This window comes from Zingiber officinale, chromosome 7B (genome assembly GCF_018446385.1).
Source record: "Zingiber officinale cultivar Zhangliang chromosome 7B, Zo_v1.1, whole genome shotgun sequence".
In the NCBI taxonomy this organism is placed as follows: Eukaryota; Viridiplantae; Streptophyta; class Magnoliopsida; order Zingiberales; family Zingiberaceae; genus Zingiber; species Zingiber officinale.
In genome coordinates this window covers 33,656,861-33,682,784 of record NC_055999.1, presented here as the reverse complement: position 1 = coordinate 33,682,784, position 25,924 = coordinate 33,656,861, and positions in this window count along the sequence as shown.

Sequence of the window (25,924 nt, the reverse complement as noted above, 5' to 3'; positions counted from 1 at the left end):
GTCTATGATGAGTCACACAGATCTTCCGACATTCCTTTGGGGCTATACTCTAGACACGGCAGCTTTTATACTCAACCGAGTTCCATCTATGGCCGAGATAAAGACACCATATAGGATATGGACTGGGAGAGATGCCCAAGTGTCTTTCATGAGGATTTGGGGATGTGAGGCCAACGTTAGACGTCAAGTCTCAGATAAATTAGGACCCAAATCCGACAAGTGCTACTTTATAGGATATCCCAAGGAAACTAAGGGATATTACTTCTACATTCCCAGTCAGCACAAGATAGTTGTGACAAAGACTGGAGTCTTTCTAGAAAGGGACTTTGTTTCTAGAAAGACTAGTGGGAGTACATTCGATCTTGAAGAAGTTCAAGATGTAGATCGTAGCACTGAAGCCTCGATGGAAGTTGAACTGGAACCACAAAGTGTTGTGGATGATGTTGATCCACAAAGAGTTGAGGAACAACAACCAGTTCAAGTAGACATACCTCTTCGCAAATCTGATAGGGTACGTCGTCAGCCTAAGAGATACTCATTTCTCTTGTCTGACCATGATGACGTTGTGCTCATAGAGGATGAGCCTACCACCTATCAGGAAGCTGTGATGAGACCAGATTCTGAGAAATGGCTAGAAGCCATGAGATCCGAAATCGAATCCATGTACACCAACCAAGTATGGACTTTGGTTGATCCACCTGAAGGGGTAAAACCCATAGGGTGTAAGTGGGTCTTTAAGAGAAAGACTGACATGGATGGACTTATCTATAAGGGTCGCTTGGTAGCTAAATGTTTCAAGCAGATTCATGGTATTGACTATGATGAAACCTTTTCACCAGTAGCGATGTTTAAGTCCATTCGGATCATGCTTGCTATTACAGCTTACCACGATTACGAGATCTGGCAGATGGATGTAAAAATCGCGTTTCTGAATGAAAACCTACTCGAGGATGTGTACATGACACAACCTGAGGGTTTTGTAGATCCAAAGCATACTAGCAGAGTATGCAAGCTGCATAGGTCCATTTATGGACTAAAGCAAGCTTCTCGGAGCTGGAATCTTCGATTCGATGATGCAATCAAACAGTTTGGTTTCATCAAGAATGAAGATGAACCTTGTGTCAACAAGAGGGTTGTAGGGGATATAGTTGTCTTCCTCATATTGTATATGGATGACATACTGCTCATTGGGAAAGACATCCCTTTGCTACAGTTTGTCAAGACTTGGCTAGGGACATGTTTCTCAATGAAGGACTTAGGTGAAGCATCCCGCATTCTAGGGATACAGATCTATAGAGATAGATCTAAGAGATTGCTAGGCCTAAGTCAGAGTACATATATTGACAAGGTACTCCTTCGGTTTGCCATGCAGAACTCCAAGAAGGGATTTCTGCCGATGTCACATGGCGTGAGTCTTTCGAAGACTCAGGGTCCCTCTTCTAGAGAGGAGAGATACCGCATGGATCAGATCCCTTATGCTTCAGCCATAGGATCTATCATGTACGCCACGCTATGTACTCTACCTGATGTCTCGTATGCTTTGAGAATGACGAGCAAATACCAGTCAGATCCAGGTGAAAGTCACTGGATAGCAGTCAAGAATATTCTTAAGTACTTAAGAAGGACTAAAGAATATTTCTTGATATATGGAGGCGATGATGAGCTAGCTGTAAAGGGTTACAGTGATGCTAGCTTCCAAACCGACCAGGATGATTATCGATCGCAGTCAGGGTTCATGTTTTGCATAAATGGTGGTGCAGTGAGCTGGAAGAGTTCGAAGCAGAACATAGTAGTTGATTCTACGACAAAGGCCGAGTATATTGCTGCATCAGAGGCAGCAAAGGAGGAAGTTTGGATTCGCAAGTTCGTCACTGAACATGGGGTGGTTCCTAGCATTACTGACCCTATTGAGCTCTATTGTGACAACAATGGAGCTATAGCACAGGCGAAGGAACCTCGCTCACACCAGCGGACCAAACACATACTACGACGCTTCCATCTCATTCGAGAGATTATCGAGAGAGGAGATGTGAAGATTTGTAGAGTACCCACAGAGGCTAACATCGCAGATCCCTTGACCAAGTCTTTGGCACAGAGGAAGCATGATGGTCACACTAGGTCATTGGGGCTTAGAGCCTACACTAATTGGCACTAGTGCTATTGGGAGATTGTTAGCTAGAGCCCTAGAGCCAATCATTTGTTGATTGTATTATGGACTTGTTGTATCATATTCTATATAAAGGCATTTGGTTTTTGGTTATTATACTTACTTGTATTGGTGCCAAATAAACTAAGTATAATAACGTCCTTGAGTAGAAGGTTCTCACCTATAACAATCGATTAGTTGAACCGATAGTGAGATGATATAGGGAACACTACTCTTAATCATTCCTAGTCGAGTATTAACATTAAGGGACAATGTTAATGCAATAAGACTAGCATGTAGGTCAACTCGATGACTTGATCTCACAAGTCATGGATATAGAGATATCAAGTTGACACATGGGTATGCATTGGAGAATGTATACTAAATGACCCGCAATGAGAAAGTATCATGGATCGTTATATGAGTGTCATATACTTTCTCATGTGGCTATTAGTATGACTACGAGTCCTTAGACCTGAAGTCACCATGGTTCCCTACATAAGGAGTTATGTACTTTGGTTTCGTCAAACGTCACCCATAACTAGGTGGACTATAAAGGAGATTACTGGGTATGTAACGAATTATGCAGAGGGATGTGAGTGATGTAGATGGGATCTATCCCTCCTATATGACGGAAGAGACATCAGTATTCTTGATAGAGTGAGACCACGAAGTGCATGGCCATGCCCAAATGAGTCAATATGAGATATTGAGCTCATTTATTTTAGTGAGTCTACTTGGAATTCAAGATTTAGATTGATCACAGGATGACACGGTCTATGCCTCACATTGATCAATCTAGATGTCTAGGATAGGACACTTTTCATATATTGTGAGGAGTCACAATTAGTAGTCACAAGGTGATGTTGGATCTCAACATTCTTGTAACTTGGATAGCAATGATGTATTGCTAGATGCCGCTCATTGCTTATGTTTCTAAAGGAGTTTAGAAACATTGCCAACGTTACAAGAACCTATTGGGTCACACACAAAGAACAAGTGGATGGAGATTAGGTTCATATGATAAACCAATTGGATTAGGTTCATATGATGTACCAAAGATTGGATTCGGATTAATTTAAATTAGACTTTTTGAGTTAGACTCAATTAGATTCAATTGTTGAATGAGTCTAATTTAAATTTGATTCATTGAGTCAATTTATATTAATGAATTGAGATTTATTAGATTAAAATTGACTTGAACCAAAGGTTGGTTTTAACTCAACAAGGAAGAGAATTGGTCAATTTTGACTTCACCAAATGGAAGTTGAAACATCAAGTTTGACTTGATGTATTGCCACATCATGAAGTTGACTCATCCTACATGGCATGACTAACCTTGCCACATCAAATCAACCTCATCATGGTGTGCCACCTCATGGAGGTTACACATCCCATTCCATTTAATGTGGCCGGCCACATTAAATGAGGGGAGTTACAAGATGTGGCCGGCCACACTAATGTGGGTGGAGGTTTTGTTTAGTGGTATTGATGTGTGTTCATTGTGGTATCTTCTTCCTTGGGTTCTTCCTCCTCTTTTACTACTGTTGCCATGGGTTTCAAGCAAGGAAGAAGAAAGGTGAGTGAATCTAATCCAAGAAGAAAGGTTAGTGAAAGTCACATAGAGTTTTTAGAGGAGTGTGTCCTCTTCTTTTCCTTTCTTCATCTTCCAATCCTATCCGAGAGCATCAAGAAGTGCTAGCACACTTGTGGTGTTCTCTTCTCCATCCTTGAGTGTTAGAGAACACTTCTTGTTCGTGTGGATACTACTAGAGGTGTGTACGTTTGAACACACTCGAGATCCGGCGCACCATGGACGAGCGGGATTCGCAAAAGGCACGCAACAAGGGTAACATTCTAAACATGTAGATTTAAGTGTAGATCTAGTTAGTAAATTCGTACATGTAAAATTTTGTTCTATACTCTTCGCACGGATCTGTTGGCTAGGGAGTTTCGGGGTTTTCGCGACGCGAAAAAGCAGTTTTCGCGGCCCGAAAAACCCAACAATGTCATCCACATACAATATGAGGAAGACAACTATATCTCCTACAACCTTCTTGTGGACACAAGGCTCATCTTCATTCTTGATGAAACCAAACTGTTTGATTGCATCATTGAATCGATGATTCCAGCTCCGAGAAGCTTGCTTTAGTCCATAAATGGACCTATGCAGCTTGCATACTCTGCTAGTATGTTGTGGATCTACAAAACCCTCAGGTTGTGTCATGTACACATCCTCGAGCAGGTTTCCATTCAGAAACGCGGTTTTGACATCCATCTTCCATATCTCATAGTCATGGTGTTGGTTGCTACTTGGAAAACCTAGAGGTTCCACTGTACAAATTTTTGTACAAAGGTCTGAACCTTTTCCTAGCTACCATGTGTTCTTTTAAATTAAATTTTGGATCGCCTGCGGAACTTAACACGTTTGATCCAAAACTTAATCTATTTGTTCTTTTAGGTTTTGACTTGTATCTTCTGCGGAACTTAACATGTTTGATCCAAATCACCTAAGTTATTAATTCCATTAAATATTAATTTCCAAAATTGGTTCCCAGTACTGACGTGGCGAGGCACATGACCTTCTTGGATATGGGAGCAACCACCACCGACTAGACAAAACCTTTTAAGGAAAGCTAATATTTAATTTCCTAAAATAACTTTAGGTCAACCGAAAAGAACAATCAAATCACAAGGAAAAGAAAAATAAAAGAACACTATATCGAAAACAAATTCGAAACACTAGAATCGTATGCCTCTTGTATTTAGTATTATTTCCAAAAATAACTAGTATGATGCGGAAAGAAAAATTGCTAGTTATACCTTTTAGAAAGACCTCTTGATCTTCTACCGTATTCCTCTTCTAACCTCAGACGTTGTGTGGGCAACGATCTTCCAAGATGAGAACCACCTAGGCACCTTCTTCCTTCTTCCTTCAAGTTTCGGCCAAGCACAAGAACTTCCAAAGGATGAAGAATTTTCCACCAACCAAGCTCCAAGGGATGCATGCTTTCTCTCCTTCTTCTCCTTCCTTGATCCGGCCACATCCTCCAAGCTCCAAGAGATGATAGATTTCGGCCACAACAAGAGGAGAGAAGACAAAGGGAAGGGCCGGCCACCACACCAAGGAAAAGAGGGAGAAAAATAGAATAGAGTCCTTAGCCTTGAAGCCTCCTCTACCCCCTCTTTTATAATCCTTGGTCTTGGCAAATAAGGAAAATTTAATAAAAAAACTTCCTTAATTCTTTTGCCATTGAAAAGGAAAATTTATTTAATTAAAACAATTTTCTCTTTTCAAATTACAATGGCCGGCCATTACAAATAAAATCTCCAAGCAAATAAAATTTTAAACACCAATTAAAACTTCCTTATTTGCTTCCGGAAATTTATAAAAATTTCTCCAATAATTTTTATCCCTTCATGATTGGTTTATAAAAAGGAAATTTAATAAATTAAAATCTTTCTTTTAAACATGTGGATAAAAAGAAAGCTATCTCTATAAATTAAAATCTCTTTTAATCTACAAATAAGGAAAGATATCAAATCTTTTCTTAATCTTTTGTAGAAACTTATAAAAGAGAATATTTAATTTTAAACTCTCTTTTAAATTATGAACATGATTAAAAAGGAAAGTTTTCTTAAAATTTAAAATCCTCCTTTAATCAACAAATAAGGAAAGATTTCAAATTTTAAACTCTCTTTTAAACATGTAGATGATTTACAAATAAGGAAAGTTTTTACCCAAAAATTAAAACCATCCTTTTAAACTACAAATAAGGAAAGAGATTAATCTCTTCTCTTAATCTTTTGTAGAAAGCTTTAAAAGGAAATTTTTAATTTTTAAACTCTCTTTTAAAATCATGATATCCACATAAGAAATAATTTTAATAAAAATCTTTTTTAATATTCTAGTGGCCGGCCACCTAAGCTTGGGACCCATGCTTTGACCGGCCACCTACATGGCTCATCCACTTGGTCTTGGCCGACCCTAGCTTGGGTTCTAAGCTAGGTTGGCCGGCCCCATTGGATGGGTAAGAAGGTGGGTATGCGGTGGGTATAAATCTCTATATACTAGAGGCTACGATAGGGACCGAGAGGAGGAATTAGTTTTGGTCTCCCGATAAAATTAAGCATCCCGTGCTCACCCCGAACACACAACTTAATTTTATCAATAATAATTCATTCCACTAGAGAACTATTATTGAACTACCGCACCAATCCCAAATTAAATTTTGGGCTCCTTCTTATCATGAGTGTGTTAGTCTCCCTGTGTTTAAGATAACAAATGTCCACTAATTAAGTAAGTTATTGACAACTCACTTAATTAATATCTAGCTCCAAGAGTAGTACAACTCAACTTTATCGTCATGTCGGACTAAGTCCACCTGCAGGGTTTAACATGACAATCCTTATGAGCTCCTCTTGAGGACATTCTCAACCTAGATTACTAGGACACAGTTTCCTTCTATAATCAACAACACACACTATAAGTGATATCATTTCCCAACTTATCGGTCTTATTGATTTATCGAACTAAATCTCACCCATTGATAAATTAAAGAGATAAATATCAAATATATGTGCTTGTTATTATATTAGGATTAAGAGCACACACTTCCATAATAACTGAGGTCTTTGTTCCTTTATAAAGTCAGTATAAAAGAAACGACCTCTAATGATCCTACTCAATACACTCTAAGTGTACTAGTGTAATTATATAGTTAAGATAAACTAATACCTAATTACACTACGACCTTCTAATGGTCTGTTTCTTTCCATCTTGGCCGTGAGCTACTATTTATAATTTATAAGGTACTGATAACATGATCTTCTGTGTGTGACACCACACACCATGTTATCTACAATATAAATTAATTGAACAATTACATTTATCAAAAATGTAGACATTTGACCAATGTGATTCTTATTTCTAGATAAATATTTATACCAAAAGCTAGGCTTTTAGTATACATCCTAACAATCTCCCACTTATACTAAAAGACTAAGCTGCTATATCTGCTGCCATACATATGATTCCCAAACCTTCAACATGCCCATCAGAAGCTCTTGCCTTAAGGGCTTTAGTGAAAGAATCTTCTAGGTTATCACTTGATGTAATCTAGGCAGCAACAACTTCTTCTCGTTTATACGATTTCTCGTATTGGGTGGTACTTGCGCTCTATTGCGTTTACTTGCCTTATAGACTTATGGTTTCTTCGAGTTTGCTACTGCACCACTATTATTACAATGAATTGTAATAATTTTTGGACAAACCATAAATCATATCTAAGTCCATCTTGAGGTTATTTGAGTCATTTAGCTTTTATGGCTACCTCAGAGGCTTGCCATATACTCAGCTTCTATGGTGGAGTCCAGAAAAAACACCTATGCTTATCACTCTTCCATAGTTATTACTTTTCCTCCTAAAGTAAACACAAAACCCCGAGATTGACTTATTATTGTCCCTATCTGATTGGAAGTCAAAATTCGTGCAACCCACAGGGACCAAATTAACTGCCTTGTAAGCTAGCATATAATCTCTAGTGCCTCTAAGGTACTTTAATATATGCTTTACTGCAGTCCAATGTCCTTGTCTAGGGTTACTTTGATATCTGTTAACTATGCCCTTGGCAAAACAGATTTCTGATCTCGTGTATAGCATACATTAGGCTGTCTAACTTTTGAAGCATAAAGAACTGCCTACATGTCCTCAATCTCCTTTGATGTCATCGAAGACATCTCTTTAGATAAAGACACTCCATGCTTAAAAGGTAGAAAACCTTTCTTGAAGTTTTGCATGCTAAAACGAGCGTGTTATATAAAGCTTGAGATAAGCACAATATTTTTTTCTTGCGAACCTTGTTCCCAAGAATATGTGCTTATTTTCCTAAGTCCTTTATAACGAATTGCTTGGACAACCATACCCTTACTTCCGATAACACCTTGATATTGTTTCCAACTATCAAAAATGTAATCTACGTATAGTACAAGAAATACCACCACGTTTCTATCACACCTTTTGTATACACAAGACTTATCCGGTTACTAAATAAGTCCATAGGTCTGGATAACTTTGATAAACCGGATGTTCCAAGACATTTGAAGCTTTGTCTCAGTCCATAGACTGATTGAGCTTGCACACAAGATGCTCTTAGCCTTTTGCAATGAACCCTTCTGGTTGCTTTATATGGATGCTTTCTTCAAGACTTCCATTAAGGAATGATGTCTTGACATCCACTTGCCAAATAGATAAAAGAATCCGGATAGACTTAAGCATGACTACCAGTGAAAAAGTTTCCTTTTTCATCAAGCCTTGCTTTGAAAGTTTCTACCTTTCTGTCTATCCATCTTTTCCTATTGTAGACTTATTTTCACTGAATGGCTTTTACACCATCTTGTGATTCCACAAGCTTCCAGATTTTATTCTAATTCTGTATTCATTGCTCTTTGCCAAGATGCTGCATATTTATCTTGGAGTGCTTTATCATATGTCCGGGATCAGACTCATGTTCATTTGGGATCAAGTCCAAAAGACTCTCCCAAAACATGAATCTTTTAGGTTGCTTGACAACCCTCCCACTACAATGATGCACTGTCTATAATTGTGTATCAATTGTGATACGTGTTGCAGTTTCTTGTGATATTTCATCTTGTACAGTTGGTACTAGATTAGACTTGTCTTTTATTAAGAACAAATTACTTATGGGCTTATGGTTCATTATATAGTCCTCTAAAAATCAGTCATTGATGCTAACAATGACCTTCTGATTTTTAAGACTATAAACCTACTTCCGTTTCTCTAGGATAACCCATAGGTGAATTCCTATCTAGCTTATCATTGTCTCTCTTCAGCATATGTGCTGGACTACCCGAATCCGAATATGCTTCAAAATAGACTTACGCCTATTCAGCAATTCTATATGAGTAGAGAGTTCTGACTTTGGAAGGTACTATGTTCACTTTCTTTTCCAGAGTATATCCTTAAAACGAACTTGGTAATTTTCTGAATAACTCATCAATCTAATTATTTCCATAAGAGTCCTATACCTTCTTTCTACTACAACATTCTGTTGGGGTGTACCAGGTGCAGTTAGTTGGGAGTGAATCCCTACTTCTGATAAGTAACTCCTAAATTGTCCTAAGAGGTACTTGCCACTACGATCTTACCATAATGACTTGATACTTTTACTTTAACGTTTCTCCGCATCAGCCTTATACTCTTTGAACTAATCAAAGCACTTAGTCTTGCGACACATTAAGTAAATGTATTTGTATCTTGAATAGTTGTCGAAATATTCGATACTACCTCTTGACTGGATAGTCATAGGATCACACAAATCAGAATGAACCAATTCAATATATCTTTGGCTCCATACCCCTTAGACTTAAAAGTTTCTTGGTTATTTTTCCTTCCAAGTAAGACTCGCAGGTTGCAAAGATTTCCACTACTAATGAACCCAAAAGTTCATCAGCTACCAATGAATCCTACTCAAGTTATAACCTAGCCTTAGATGCCAAAGATATAATTTGTTCATTTCCGAAGGTTGCTTTCTCTTAAAGTTAGAAGATGTGTTACTAATTTCCATTTGTTGCATCGTGGGAGTTATTGGATTATAAATTGTCAACCAACATACCAGAATAGATAACTTCTCTATTTTTCTTGATAACAGCTTTGTTATCAAAATAGACACAATATCTATTCTATAATAGTTTAGAAACTGAAATCAGGTTCTTTCTAAACTTAGTACGTAAAGACAATTTCTAATAATCCATATTTTATTCCTATTAGAGAATAAACCTCTGTAACGCCCGCCCTCCCTGCTACCCCTAAGGGACGGGGCTACGATACTCTACGTACATATTACAGCGGAAGACTTAAAATAATTTTTCTTAGATTAATAAAAACTTTTCTTTTGTTTGCATATCCGAACTACACTAATATGGTTTCCATAACATGATAACAAGATAAATAGAAACATAACATCAAGTCACCCATTTAGTACTACAATTTATGAAACCAAAGGGTAATTCTTAAAAGTTCTTAAAGCAGGTTCTTATTGGGTTGCCTAGCCACAGCCACACACATCTCCTTGCCTCTCCTGCTGCTCCTTTAGCCCATCCAGCTTTTTCCTTTATCTGCGGTACAAGGAAAGTAAGCTGTGAGCACTCATGGCTCAGTAAGTTCCTTTCCTATTCACTAAAACCAAAAAATTATTACATAATCAAAGAATATATCAACATAACATAATCTCAACTAGTCATGGCATAACATATCATACTCTTTAATCATATCATGCAACATAACAAAATCAGAATTAGTCATGGCATATCATCTCTTAAAGCATAGCATGAAATATAACATAATCATATCTAATCATGACATCTCATCCCTTAAAGCATAGCATGGAACATATCATAGTCATATCTAATCATGGCATATCATAAATCATAGCATTATCACAACATGATCATAAAGTATATGCAATATGATTTTGAAAACATATATCCGAAAAACATGTGTATGTCTCATGATCTTTAAAACCATTTCTTCTTACATATATACTTGAACATAATATCAACATATTGGGGATCCCGGCTTAGTACCACATACATACATAATGCGCACATCCTAAGTAGATCCAAGGTAGCTAGTCTTGATCCTACTAGGAAACTATGCCCGTAGCTCGACCTAGGGGCACGTAAGGAGCCCACCCTTTACTAGGCCCGTAATTCGACCTAGGGGCGCATAAGGAGCCCACCCTTTTGGTACAAGCCATTCAAAGTAAAATACATGTCATACTTATACATATCATACATCATACAAGCATGCATCACTTAGGCATACATCATATAAAAGTATGCATCACTTAGGCATACATCATGTCATAAAGGTATGCATCACTTAGGCATATATCATATAAAAGTATGCATCACTTAGGCATACATCATGTCATAAAAGTATGCATCACTTAGGCATACATCATATAAAAGTATGCGTCACTTAGGCATACATCATATTAACATGCATATCATAAAAGCATACATATTTTAAGCACATAGCATATCATCAAAGTATGCATATTTCCTTCCACATAGCATATCATAAAAAGCATGCATATTCTAAGCATATAGCATATCATCAAGCATGCATATTCTAAGCACATAACATATCATCAAAGCATGCATATTTCTAAACACATATCACATCATAAAAACATGCATATTCTAAGCATATAGCATATCGTCAAGCATGCATATTCTAAGCACATAACATATCATCAAAGCATGCATATTTCTAAACACATATCATATCATAAAACATTCATATCTCTATCCACATATCATATCATAAAAAGGTATAAATCACAAGCATACATGGTTAAGCATAAGGGTGTATCATGTGATTATACTATCATAAGAACACATGGTAACATAGTTAACTTGGGTTCTAAGCTTCCTAAACCCTTGGGTTCCTATCATGGCCGAACCCCCTTAGGTCTCAATTTAGGTAAAAACAACCTCCAAGCATGTGAAACCTAAATTATCATTACATGAATTTCATAGGAAGCATTATAAGTATGATTTACTTGGTTTCTAAGTTCTCCAAGTCTTTAAACTCATGTGGCCGAACCCTATCAGTATATAAAAAAGGTCCCAAATGTCATGAAAGCATGGAAACCTTAAACCACATTTATAGCATTTTTTTCCAAGTAACATAGTAAGCATATTGAGCTAGTTCTTAAGTCCTTCAAGCCCTTAACATATGTCATAGTCAAACTTTTAACAAGTGTTCATGAGGGCTAAAAACAAACATACAAGCATGTGAACTTGAACTAGAATCATGTATAAATTCATAACAAAACATTATACAACATGTATGGCCGAAACTTACCCTAGCCTCAATTAGGTCATTAAACAACATATAGCATGGGAACTTTGTCTTTCTACTTATCATATTCCATGTAAAGTGGCATAAGCATATTTAATTCTTGTTCTAGAGTTTCTAGGGCATCTATTCCTTCATGGCCGAAACATACAATAGTCCATTTAGGTCATGGAAAAATTTTACAAGCATGTGATACAATCAACACATTATCCTATTTTCATAAGAAGCACTTTTAACACATTTGGTTTCATTTCTAAGGCCTCTAGGTCTTTTAAACCCTACTTGGCTGAAACTCAACAGTATATAAACTTGCTTCCAATAGCCTAAAAGCATAAGAAATCATACAAGTTTCATAGCATGTATAAAGACAAGCATAATAAACATACATGTGAATTGTGTCTTAGGCTTCCTAGGTTTCTTTCCCTTTTTCTTTTATTTTTCCTCATGGCCGAAACCTACCATTCTTTAAACTAGGTTTTAAGTGGCCTAAAGCATGGAAAACCTAAGTAAGTTTCATGACAAAAATTACTAAGAACATCCTATACAAAGTTGGTTCATAAACAAGCTAGGACTCTTGTGATCCTACATGCCATATATCATGTAACTAATTTTCCTATACTCAATTTAAACATAAGAACATTAAAAAACTTTCATATCATAATATCACAGAGGTCTTGAGCATATTAGAATTTTGTTTAAGCTTTTCTAACTATCCATCTTATCATGGCCGAAAATCTAAAATAAGAGTTCATGAATTTCTAGCAATGTTCAACATGCAATTCTTTAAGAAAACTCTATATTCTATCATACAAACATGGTTACTTAAAATTTAAAGGTCTTCCTAACCCTAAGCCCTTTTCTTGGCCGAAACATATAAATGGATTTCTTTTGGTTCCAAGTAACTGTTAAGCAAGAAAACCAATAAAAGATCCTTAATAGTTCATGGAGAGAATCTTGCATTAGTTTGGTTATACAATATTTTCCCCAACCTCTTTAAAATATTTTTGGCCGAAATTCTAGGGTTAGGTACTCCTCTGATCAAGCATCATTTAGGTATAAAAACATGAAGAAAATCCTTCCTACATAGCATAGAAAAATATCATGAAATAAGGACTTGTTTAAACCTTCCTAGATTTGAAAACCCTTTCTTTGGCCAATTTTTTCTTAAATTCCTTCCTAGGTTTTCTAATCCTTATAAAATCTGAAAATCACATAAAAAGCCTTGTACCACAGGTGAGGGGAAGCTTACATCCTTTTCGCTTGTGGATCTAAGGTATGGTGATGGAAGAAGTAGCCTCTTCTTCTAGTTCCTTTCCCTTGATTCCCTTGCTAAGTCCTCCTTGTATCTTAGGCTTTCTTAGGAGAAAACCTTGGCTTGGGGCCGAAGATGGAGGAGAGGGGACTGATGGTTTCGGTGAGGGAGAGGAAGAATGAGAGAAAATGAGAGAAAAATAACCTTCTCTTTTCTTGCTCCCTTTTATGTTAAGGGGGAAGAGGTAGCAAAATTGATTTTTGCTTTCCTTCTCCCTTAGCCTTTTTTTTTTCCTATTTCCTATTTATTTTATTTATTCATTTATTCTTACCATTCATGATGAAATAAGGGGGATTGAATCCTCTTAATTCCCTCTTTAAATTTTCGGCAACAACAAAGAGGAAGAAGGAGAGAAAGGGAGGAAGGCAAGTTGCCTTTCTCTTGCTCCTTTCTTGTTTTCTTTTGGCTAGCTTTTACTCTTACCTTTATCATGAGTTTCCCTCCTTTGCTATCAATATCTTCTCTCTATCCCAATTGGTTTCTACTAATTAATTCTATGAAATATAATATAAGAGGTTCATGGTTCAATCCTTGACCTCCTCTTCTTTTTATTTCATTTTATTTCTTTTTTTTTTTTGCTTCAACTCACTTCCTATTATTTTTCTAAGGAAAAATCTCACATTCATATATTTATCTTACAAGCTTAGTGGGTATTACAACCTCTCCCACTGCCACAACTGCTACTTTTGCAGTAGTGCCCATGTGGACGGTGTTTTTATTTTCATTTAGTTGTCGGGTTTCCTGGAACCCTGCAATAAATTGCAGACATGATTAATGGCATCTGTATCTACACTCCAAGTTCTGGTAGATAACACCACTAAACATGTTTCAACTAATGAATTAAATACACCTAAATTGTTCTTAGTTCTAAGAAGACAGTCTACCTTAATGTCCAAGTCCTATTTCCAATCATTACAATTGGGACTACTAAGTCTTTTCTATAGTATAACAACTAGGGGATTGACAACCATTTTAAATCCTAAGAATCACAAAAATATTTGGTCAAGATCAATTCTTTTAAAAATCCCTATGAATTTTGTATGCCACGATAGTGTGGACGTATACAAAATCAAAGAGGAGATTTTATCCATTAGTTTTATTATCTCATCAACTTTTCTTTATGATGAATAAAATTAATAGTTGATCTATCTTTGATCAAATATTTGGTCAAAACTTTTGAATTTAAAATAACATTGATTCCTCAAACAATATTATTTAAATTCACCAACACCTCAAACACCGTGAATTTTACATGCCACGATAGTGTGGACGTATACAAAATTAAACATTTGTAAGAGGAGGGGTTTACCCTTTAATTATCTTGTTAATAAATCTTTATGACAAATAAAATTACCTTAAACACCGTGAATTTTGTATGCCACGATAGTGTGGACGTATACAAAATCAAACATTTGTAAGAGGAGTTTTTAATTTTATTATCCTGTCAACCTATTTATTTGATAAATTAATAGTTGGTTTTCTTCGGTCACACAAATAATAACAGTGACTCCGATGGGGAGGATACTATTAGACGTGCCTAAGTGTTTACCATTACTTGACACTAAGTCCATTAATAAGATTGTGCCCCTTCCGATGGGGAAGATCACACGCTCTTAATTAACTTCCTATAGTCATCCAAAATGGAAGTTTAAGCTAGTGATCCGCAAACAAGCTCATCCGATATGGAGGAAGGCACTCAGAGCCAACGCGCAAGCTTGTTGCATCACTTATAAACTAGTAATGGAGACCGTGGAATTTATTTAAAAATAAATCCCTCTCCCACTTAGTTATTTAAAGTGAGGAATTTTGACTATGCTAGCCTACTTAGCATGCATACTAACAAGCACACACAACACAACATAGAAAGCAATAAATAGAAAAACTAATTTTCAACTATTATGGCTTTTTATCTATTGCTGTCCTCCATGTGTCGCCAACCCTAACTGCTGCCATCTTTGGCCACCGCCACCGGGTCTAGTTGTCGCATCCATCTTGCTCCTTGTTCCGCTGTGCCTCTGGTCTTCAAAAGGTTCCACGCCTTGCAAGATTCGATCCGCGATTTAAATAGAATTTTACATTTTTCGATCCTATATTCCTCGAAGGAATGTACATGTAAACTAGATCGAACATAAAATAAAATTTACATCCATCGATCCTATATTCCGTAAAAGGAATGTACATGTAACTAGATCAAAAAATAAAATCCTAATAAAACAAAATACAGCTCCTGCTGTATTTTATAATACAATCATGCACACACAATAAAATGCCCTTGACATGTCCAAGGGTCCAATCACACACACAATATCTATAAGCCATAATAGTTGGATCCTGCATCCACAAAGTTAGCACATTCTACTATTATCCTGCCTAAATTATGTATGACATGTGCATAATTAAACTAATACCAAATACACAGAGGCAAAACCCTAGCTCTGATACCAATTGTTGGTTGCTACTCGGAAAACCTAGAGGTTCCACTGTACAAAATTTTGTACAAAAGTCTGAACCTTTTCCTAGCTACCATGTGTTCTTTTAAATTAAATTTTGGATCGCCTGTGGAACTTAACACGTTTCATCCAAAACTTAATCTATTTGTTCTTTTAGGTTTTGACTTGGATCTCCTGCGGAACTTAACACGTTTGATCCAAATCACCTAAGTTATTAATTCCATTAAATATTAATTTCCAAAATTGGTTCCCAGTACTGACGTGGCGAGGCACATGACCTTCTTGGATATGGGAGCAACCACCACCGACTAGACAAAACCTTTTAAGGAAAGCTAATATTTAATTTCCTAAAATAACTTTAGGTCAACCGAAAAGAACAATCAAATCACAAGGAAAAGAAAAACAAAAGAACACTATATCGAAAACAAATTCGAAACACTAGAATCGTATGCCTCTTGTATTTAGTATTATTTCCAAAAATAACTAGTACGATGCGGAAAGAAAAATTACTAGTTATACCTTTTAGAAAGACCTCTTGATCTTCTACCGTATTCCTCTTCTAACCTCGGACGTTGTGTGGGCAACGATCTTCCAAGATGAGAACCACCTAGGCACCTTCTTCCTTCTTCCTTCAAGTTTCGGCCAAGCACAAGAACTTCCAAAGGATGAAGAATTTTCCACCAACCAAGCTCCAAGGGATGCATGCTTTCTCTCCTTCTCCTCCTTCCTTGATCCGGCCACATCCTCCAAGCTCCAAGAGATGATAGATTTCGGCCACAACAAGAGGAGAGAAGAGAAAGGGAAGGGCCGGCCACCACACCAAGGAAAAGAGGGAGAAAAATAGAATAGAGTCCTTAGCCTTGAAACCTCCTCTAACCCCTCTTTTATAATCCTTGGTCTTGGCAAATAAGGAAAATTTAATAAAAAAACTTCCTTAATTCTTTTTACATTGAAAAGGAAAATTTATTTAATTAAAATAATTTTCTCTTTTCAAATTACAATGGCCGGCCATAACAAATAAAATCTCCAAGCAAATAAAATTTTAAACACCAATTAAAACTTCCTTATTTGCTTCCGGAAATTTATAAAAATTTCTCCAATAATTTTTATCCCTTCAGGATTGGTTTATAAAAAGGAAATTTAATAAATTAAAATCTTTCTTTTAAATATGTGGATAAAAAGAAAGCTATCTCTATAAATTAAAATCTCTTTTAATCTACAAATAAGGAAAGATATCAAATCTTTTCTTAATCTTTTGTAGAAACTTATAAAAGAGAATATTTAATTTTAAACTCTCTTTTAAATCATGAACATGATTAAAAATGAAAGTTTTCTTAAAATTTTAAATCCTCCTTTAATCAACAAATAAGGAAAGATTTCAAATTTTAAACTTTCTTTTAAACATGTAGATGATTTACAAATAAGGAAAGTTTTTACCAAAAAATTAAAACCATCCTTTTAAACTACAAATAAGGAAAGAGATTAATCTCTTCTCTTAATCTTTTGTAGAAAGCTTTAAAAGGAAAATTTTTAATTTTTAAACTCTCTTTTAAAATCATGATATCCACATAAGAAATAATTTTAATAAAAATCCTTTTTAATATTCTAGTGGTCGGCCACCTAAGCTTGGGACCCAAGCTTTGACCGGCCACCTACATGGCTCATCCACTTGGTCTTGGCCGGCCCTAGCTTGGGTTCCAAGCTAGCTTGGCCGGCCCCATTGGATGGGTAAGAAGGTGGGTATGCGGTGGGTATAAATCTCTATATACTAGAGGCTACGATAGGGACCGAGAGGAGGAATTGGTTTTGGTCTCCCGATAAAATTAAGCATCCCGTGCTCGCCCCGAACACTTAATTTTATCAATAATAATTCATTCCACTAGAGAACTTTTATTGAACTACCGCACCAATCCCAAATTACATTTTGGGCTCCTTCTTATCAATAGTGTGTTAGTCTCCCTGTGTTTAAGATAACAAATGTCCACTAATTAAGTAAGTTACTGACAACTCACTTAATTAATATCTAGCTCCAAGAGTAGTACAACTCAACTTTATCGTCATGTCGGACTAAGTCCACCTGCAGGGTTTAACATGACAATCCTTATGAGCTCCTCTTGAGGACATTCTCAACCTAGATTACTAGGACACAGTTTCCTTCTATAATCAATAACACACACTATAAGTGATATCATTTCCCAACATATCGGACTTATTGATTTATCGAACTAAATCTCACCCATTGATAAATTAAAGAAATAAATATCAAATATATGTGCTTGTTATTATATTTGGATTAAGAGCACACTTCCATAATAACTGAGGTCTTTGTTCCTTTATAAAGTCAGTATAAAAGAAACGACCTCTAATGGTCCTACTCAATATACTCTAAGTGTACTAGTATAATTATATAGTTAAGGTAAACTAATACCTAATTACACTACGACCTTCTAATGGTCTGTTCCTTTCCATCTTGGTCGTGAACTACTATTTATAATTTATAAGGTACTGATAACATGATCTTCTTTGTGTGACACCACACACCATGTTATCTACAATATAAATAAATTGAACAATTACATTTATCATAAATGTAGACATTTGACCAATGCTATTCTTATTTCTAGATAAATGTTTATACTAAAAGCTAGGCTTTTAGTATACATCCTAACACATGGTATGCTGCAATAGCAAGCATGATCCGAATGGACTTAAACATCGCTACTGGAAAAAAAGTTTCATCATAGTCAATACCATGAATCTGCTTGAAACATTTAGCTATCAAGTGACCATTATAGATAAGTCCATCCATGTCAGTCTTTCTCTTAAAGACCCACTTACACCTAATTGGTTTTACCCCTTTAGGTGGATCAACCAAAGTCCATACTTGGTTGGTGTACATGGATTCCATCTCGGATCTCATGGCCTCTAGCCATTTCTCATAATCTGGTCTCATCACCGCTTCCTGATAGGTGGTAGGCTCATCATCTATGAGTACAACGTCATTATGGTCAGACAAGAGAAATGAGTATCTCTCAGGCTGACAACATACCCTATCAGACCTGCGAAGAGGTATGTCTACTTGAACTGGTTGTTGTTCCTCAACTCATTGTGGAACAACATCATCCACAACACTTTGTGGTTCCAGTTCAACTTCCATCAAGGCTTCAGTGCTATTGTTCGCATTTTGAACTTCTTCAAGATCGAATGTGCTCCCACTAGTCTTTCTAGAAACAAAGTCCTTTTCTAGAAAGATCCCAGTCTTTACCACAACTACCTTGTGCTGATGGGGAATGTAGAAGTAATATCCCTTAGTTTCCTTGGGATATCCAATAAAGTAGCACTTGTCGGATTTAGGTCCTAATTTGTCTGAGACTTGACGTCTAACGTAAGCCTCATAATCCCAAATCCTCATAAAAGACACCTGGGCATTTCTCCCAGTCCATATCCTATATGGTGTCTTTATCACGGCCTTGGATCGAACTCGGTTGAGTATAAAAGCTGTCGTGTCTAGAGCATAGCCCCAAAGGAATGTCGGAAGATCTGTGTGACTCATCATAGATCGTACCATATCTAATAGGGTACGATTCCTCATTTCGGATACACCATTCCACTATGATATTCCAGGAGGAGTGAGTTGGGATAGAATCCCACACTCAGCTAGATAGTCACAAAACTCATGGCTAAGGTATTCTCCACCTCGATCTGATCGAAGTATCTTAATTTTCTTGCCAAGCTGGTTCTGTACTTCATTCTTGAATTCTTTGAACTTTTCAAAGAATTCTGACTTATGTGTCATCAAGTACACATAACCATATCTACTGAAGTCATCAGTAAATGTGATGAAGTACCTATAACCGCCTCTAGCAGCTACATTGAAAGGGCCACATACATCACTATGTATAAGACCTAACAAGTCAGTCGCTTTCTCACTGTGCCCACTAGAGGAAGTCTTGGTCATCTTGCCTAGTAGGCATGACTCGTATGTCTCATAAGATTCAAAATTAAATGAGTCCAACAAATCATCCTTATGGAGCTGGGATAAGCGCTTGTCATTTATATGACCTAAGCGACAGTGCCAGAGATAAGTTTGGTTCAGGTCATTTGACTTGAACCTCTTGGTATTTATGTTATAGATAGGGCTTTCAAGGTCTAGAATGTAGAGTCCATTCATCAGAGGTGCACTACAATAGAACATATCTTTTAAATAAACAGAACAACATTTGTCCTTAATAATAAAAGAGAAACCTTTCTTGTCCAAACAAGAAACTGAAATTATGTTCTTAGTTAATGCAGACACATAACAACAATTATCCAACTCTAATACAAGCCCAGAGGGCAGAGATAGAAAATAAGTCCCTACAGCAACAACAGCAACCCGTGCTCCATTGCCTACGAGTAGGTCCACCTCGCCCTTCACTAATGCCCTGCTATTTCTCAGCGCCTGCACATTAGTACAAATGTGAGATGCACATCCGGTATCTAATACCCATGATGAAGAAATAGATAGATTGACTTCTATAACATATATACCTGAAGTGGAAGTCTCACTTCACTTCTTCTTAAGATCTTCCAGGTACACCTTGCAGTTCCTCTTCCAGTGCCCGGTCTGACCGCAGTGGAAACATGTAGCATCCTTGGCGACCCCTCCTTTAGGCTTCAGTGCCTTGCCTTTGCCTTTGGCTTGGGATTTTTCCTTACCAAATGAACGAAGTTGACTATAACTTTCGGGCAAGGAGTGTAAGATCAAGTCAGTGGTCAGCTCTTGATCAAATGGGAATCCCAATCTCTGTAGGTTCTCTATGTACCCAACATCTTGAGTACATGTGGACCTACAGGAGTCCCAGCTTGCATCTTGCATTGAAACAGTGCCTTAGAGATCTCAAATCTCTCGTGCCATGCTTGTCCTTGATACAGTTGACGAAGATGTTCAACCATATCGTAAGTAGTCATTAACTCATGTTTCTTCTGAAGCTCAGAGTTCATGCTAGCGAGCATGAGACAGGATACATCTAATGCGTCTTCTTGATGCTTCTTATAAGCATCTTGGTCAGCTCGCGTGGAAGTGGCAAGAGGTGCCTCCGGAATGGGCTGCTCCAGAACGTACAGTTTACGTTTTTGAGTGAGAACGTTTCTCAAATTCCTATACCAGTCCAGGAAATTTGCTCCGTTGAGCTTGTCCTTCTTAAGGACAGAACGCAGAGAGAAGTTGTTCATGTTTGACGTCATGGCAATTCTACAACAGAAAAATGTAGAAAATAAATATCATATTCTTAATCATTTAATTAGGCCTTTAACTAAATGATACTCCCACTGAATTCTATAATTCATGTGGGACAAGATCCACATCATACTAACCCTTGAGTTAGCTTTGGCTAATACGCCCAAGACTTAGTATGATCGGTAGGTAATGAGTACCAATTACATCTCTATGCCACTCTTGTTTATAGGATCATTATCCGCAGTTATATTAAAACTTGAGTTAGCTTTGGCTAATACGCCCAAGAATTAATATAAATGTGATTTATGTCCTATCTTTCCAACCATTGGAAGAATGCCTATAGTTGTACTCAATCCAACCGAGTTAACTAGGAATACTCAATCTAATTGAGTTTGTATTCGCCCATGCGTTGATAAGCGGGACCAAGATTGTCCCTCCGTACCCTACTAAGATAATATGTGTTGCTCTACTTTGGCAGATTCAACAACACATGTGATCGAGGTAGTGATAGGTATCACGGCACGGTAGGCATTAGAGTTGACATGATTTAGATCTAATCTAAATGATGATGCGTATCATATACTCGATAGATCTAATCTAATCGAAAGGGTGCATCATGTACATGACTTAGATCTAATCTAATCGTTAGGCACTAATTAATTACTTAATCATGCATCACATATACACAAGCAATTAATTAAATTAATTTGTGATTAGTCATGGCCCTACTATGATCTTCTCAAGCCAATGAGAAGATCGGATGGTCAACCTAGGGTCAACAGCTTCTCAAGCTCCTCCCTTTGACCACCTTGTGTTGCTCGCGCCTTCCTCGTAACTCCGTCTCGAGTGGACCTTCCACGGCTTCAATTTTGTACATTACAATTTTGAAACTCGAGTTACATTCAAGTCTAAACTAATTTACAACAAGAATAAATGTAGAAAGGCACGACGCGCAGGTCGCGTATCAAGAATATAACACACACAATCACATGACGGCACGCAGGCCGTATTATGAATTACAACACAAAATATACCAATCCAATTGGGTATTTTTGGGCCATGACTATCACAAATTATACATAATTCTAAATTATGTATTTTCTATAATTTTCTATAATTTTAATACCAATTTTTATGAGTAAAAATTCCCGGCGGTCCTGTTTAGCGGTTTTCGGGCACAATCGCGGAACGAATCCCCTTGCGGGGCCAGGGGCAGCGCCCCTACCCGCGATCTAACCATAGCGAGTGTCCCTAAGCGATCCAACAGCGCCTTAGCCCGCTGTCCCAAAAAGTTTTGGGGCGAAACCTTGCCGTTTCGGGAAAAACTTCTCGGTAGTCAAAGCCTACAAGTGTCGAAACACTTGTGCTTCGCTTCTACGAGAAAAATACCCATAAAAACTCTAAAAATCATAAAATTACAGAATATCGTAGAACCTATATTTTTCATAAAAAATCAAATTAAACTCGTACAAGTCTTCGCACGTGGCTCGAAAACCGCTTTTTCGCATCGCGGAAACCCCGAAACCCCAAGCCACGGATCCATGCGAAGAATAAAACTTTCGAAAAATATGAGTACGAGTTTACTAACCTATAGATCTACACTAGAACTATATGTTAAAGAGATTTACCCTTGATGCGCGCCCTTCGCGAATCCCGCTCGTCCAAGGTGCCGGATCTCGAGAGTGTTAAAGTAGACACTCCTTTAGAAGTATCCACACGAACAAGTAGGTGGAGAAAAACCACACAAAAGGTGTGCTAGCACTTTGGATGGTTCGGCCAAGATAGGAGGAGAGGGAGAGAAGGAAGAGCTTGAGGAGGAAGAAGAAAAGAGAGATACACACACAAATGAAAACACCTCCTCAATTGCCTTGATGTGGCCTGCCACATTAGGAGGTGTAACCCCCTTCACATTAATCACAATTAATGTGGAGGCCATTAAAGTGAAGAATTGTAACCTCCATGAGGTGGCATCTCACTTAAGTAACCATGATGATGTGGAGCATCATCATTGGTCCACATCTTGCCAACTCACTAATGATGTGGCATAAAGTAAAGTCAAACTTGACTCTTCCTCTTCCTCTCAAGTCAAGTCAAACTTGACTTAATCTCTCTCATGGTTGATCTAATCCAACCATTTAATTCAAGCCAACTTAATATAATGAATCTAATTCATTTAATTAAATTGATTCAATGAGTCATAATCTAAATTAGACTCATTGAACACATGAATCAACTAGAGTCCAACTCAATTAGCCCAATTAGGATTACTCTTAATCCAATTTGATTCATCAAATGAATCTAATCCTCTTGGTTCATTATATGAACCTAATCTCCATCTAATTGTCCTTAGTGTGTGACCCTATAGGTTCTTGTAACATTGGCAATGCCCCTAAACCCATTTAGGAGCATAAGTAATGAGCGGTATCTAGCAACACATCATTACTACCCAAGTTACAAGAATGTTGAGATCCAACATCACCTTTGTGACTACTAATTGTGACTCCTCACAATATATGACAAGTGTCCTTCTATCCTAGACATCTAGATTGATCAATGTGAGGCATAGACCGTGTCATCCTCTAACCAATCTAAATCTTGAACTCCAAGTAGACTCACTAAATCAAACGAGCTCAATATCTCATATTGACTCATTTGGGCATGGCCATGCACTTCGTGGTCTCACTCTATCAAGAATATCGATGTCACTCCCGTCATATAGGAGGGATAGATCCCATCTACATCACTCATATCCCTCCGCATAATTTGTTACATACCCAGTAATCGCCATTATAGTCCACCCAGTTATGGGTGACGTTTGACGAAACCAAAGTACATAACTCCTTATGTAGGGAACCATGGTGACTTCAGGTCTAAGGACTAGTAGTCATACTATTAGCCACATGAGAAAGTATATGACACTCATATAACGATCCATGATACTTTCTCATGGCGGGTCATTCAGTATAGATTCTCCAATGCACACCCATGTGTCAACTTGATATCTCTATATCCATGACTTGTGAGATCAAGTCATCGAGTTGACCTACATGCTAGTCTTATTGCATTAACATTGTCCCTGAATGTTAATACTCGACTAGGAATGATTAAGAGTAGTGTTCCCTATATCATCTCACTATCGGTTCAACTAACCGATTGATATAGGTGAGAACCTTCTACTCAAGGACGCTATTATACTTAGTTTATTTGGCACTAATACAAGTAAGTATAATAACCAAAACAAATGTCTTTATTTATATAAGAATATGATATAATAAGTCCATAATACAATTATCAAATGATTGGCTCTAGGGCTCTAACTAACAGTAATCCAGTCATATAGATTTATTCAGTGTCCGGATGAGTCTTGTGTATACAAAAAGTGTAACGAAAATGTGGTGGTATTTCTTGTACTATACATAGATGATATTTTGTTAATTGGCAACAATGTCAAGATATTATCGGATGTAAGGGTATGGTTACCCAAACAATTTGATATGAAGGACTTAAGAGAATGTGCACATATTATTGGGATCAAATTCATAAGGGATCGCAAGAAAAGAATGTTGTGCCTATCTCAAGCTTCATATATAGATACGGTCCTTGCTCGTTTTAGCATGCAGAACTCCAAGAAAGGTTTCTTACCTTTTAGGCATGGAGTAGCCTTATCTAAAGAGATGTCTCCGAAGACATCAAAGGAGATGGAGGAAATGAAGGCAGTCCCTTATGCTTCGGCGGTAGGAAGCCTTATGTATGCAATGCTATATATGAGACCTGATATATGTTTTACCGTGGGCATGGTCAGCAGATATCAGAGTAACCCTAGACAAGGACATTGGACTGCTGTAAAGCATATATTGAAGTACCTGAGAAGGACTAGAGATTATATGCTAGTTTACCAAGTAGACGATTTTCTCCCTGTAGGTTACACGGATTCGGACTTCCAATCAGATAGGGACAACAGTAAGTCTACGTCAGACTATGTGTTTACTCTAGGAGGTGGAGCCATTGCATGGAGGAGTGTTAAGCAAAAATGCGTCTGAGACTCAACCATGGAAGCTGAGTATGTGGTAGCCTCTAAGGCAGCCAAAGAAGCTGTATGGCTCAGGAACTTTCTAATGGACTTAGATGTGATTCCTGGTTTGCCCAAGATCATCACAATTTATTGTGATAATAGCGGTGCAGTTGCAAACTCGAAGGAACCACGAGCTCATAAGGCAGGTAAACATATAAAGCGCAAGTACCACCTGATACGAGACATCGTCAAGCGAGGAGAAGTTGTTGTCGCCAAGATTGCATCAACAGATAACCTGGCAGATCCTTTCACTAAGGCCCTTTCGGCGAAAGCTTTTGATCCGCATGTGGAGGGGATGGGAATCAGATGTATGGCAACAAATATGGAAGCTTATCCTTTCACTTAGCTTTTGTAAACATTTATTTTTGAAATAAAAGAATCACATTGGTCAATATCTGTATTTATTTGTTAAATGTAATTGTTCAATTAATTTATATAGTAGATAACATGGAGTGTAGTGTCACACTCAGAAGATCATGTTGTCGGTTCTCTATAAATTATAAACAGTTGCTCACGACTAAAAAGGAAAGGAACAAACCATCAGAATAGTCATAGTGTAATTAAGTATTAGTTTATCTTGACTAATAAATTATACTGATACATTTTAAGTGTATTGAGTAGGACCATTTAGGTAAGTTCTTTTTGTACTGACTTAGTAAAAGAACTATACCTTTGTTATTATGGAAGTGTGTGCTCTTAATCCTGATATAATAACAAGCACATATATTTAATATTTATTTCTTTGACTTATCAAAGGGTGAGGTTTAGCTCGATAAATCAATATGCCCGATAAGTTGGGAAATGATATTACTTATAGTGTGTGTTGTTGATTATAGAAGG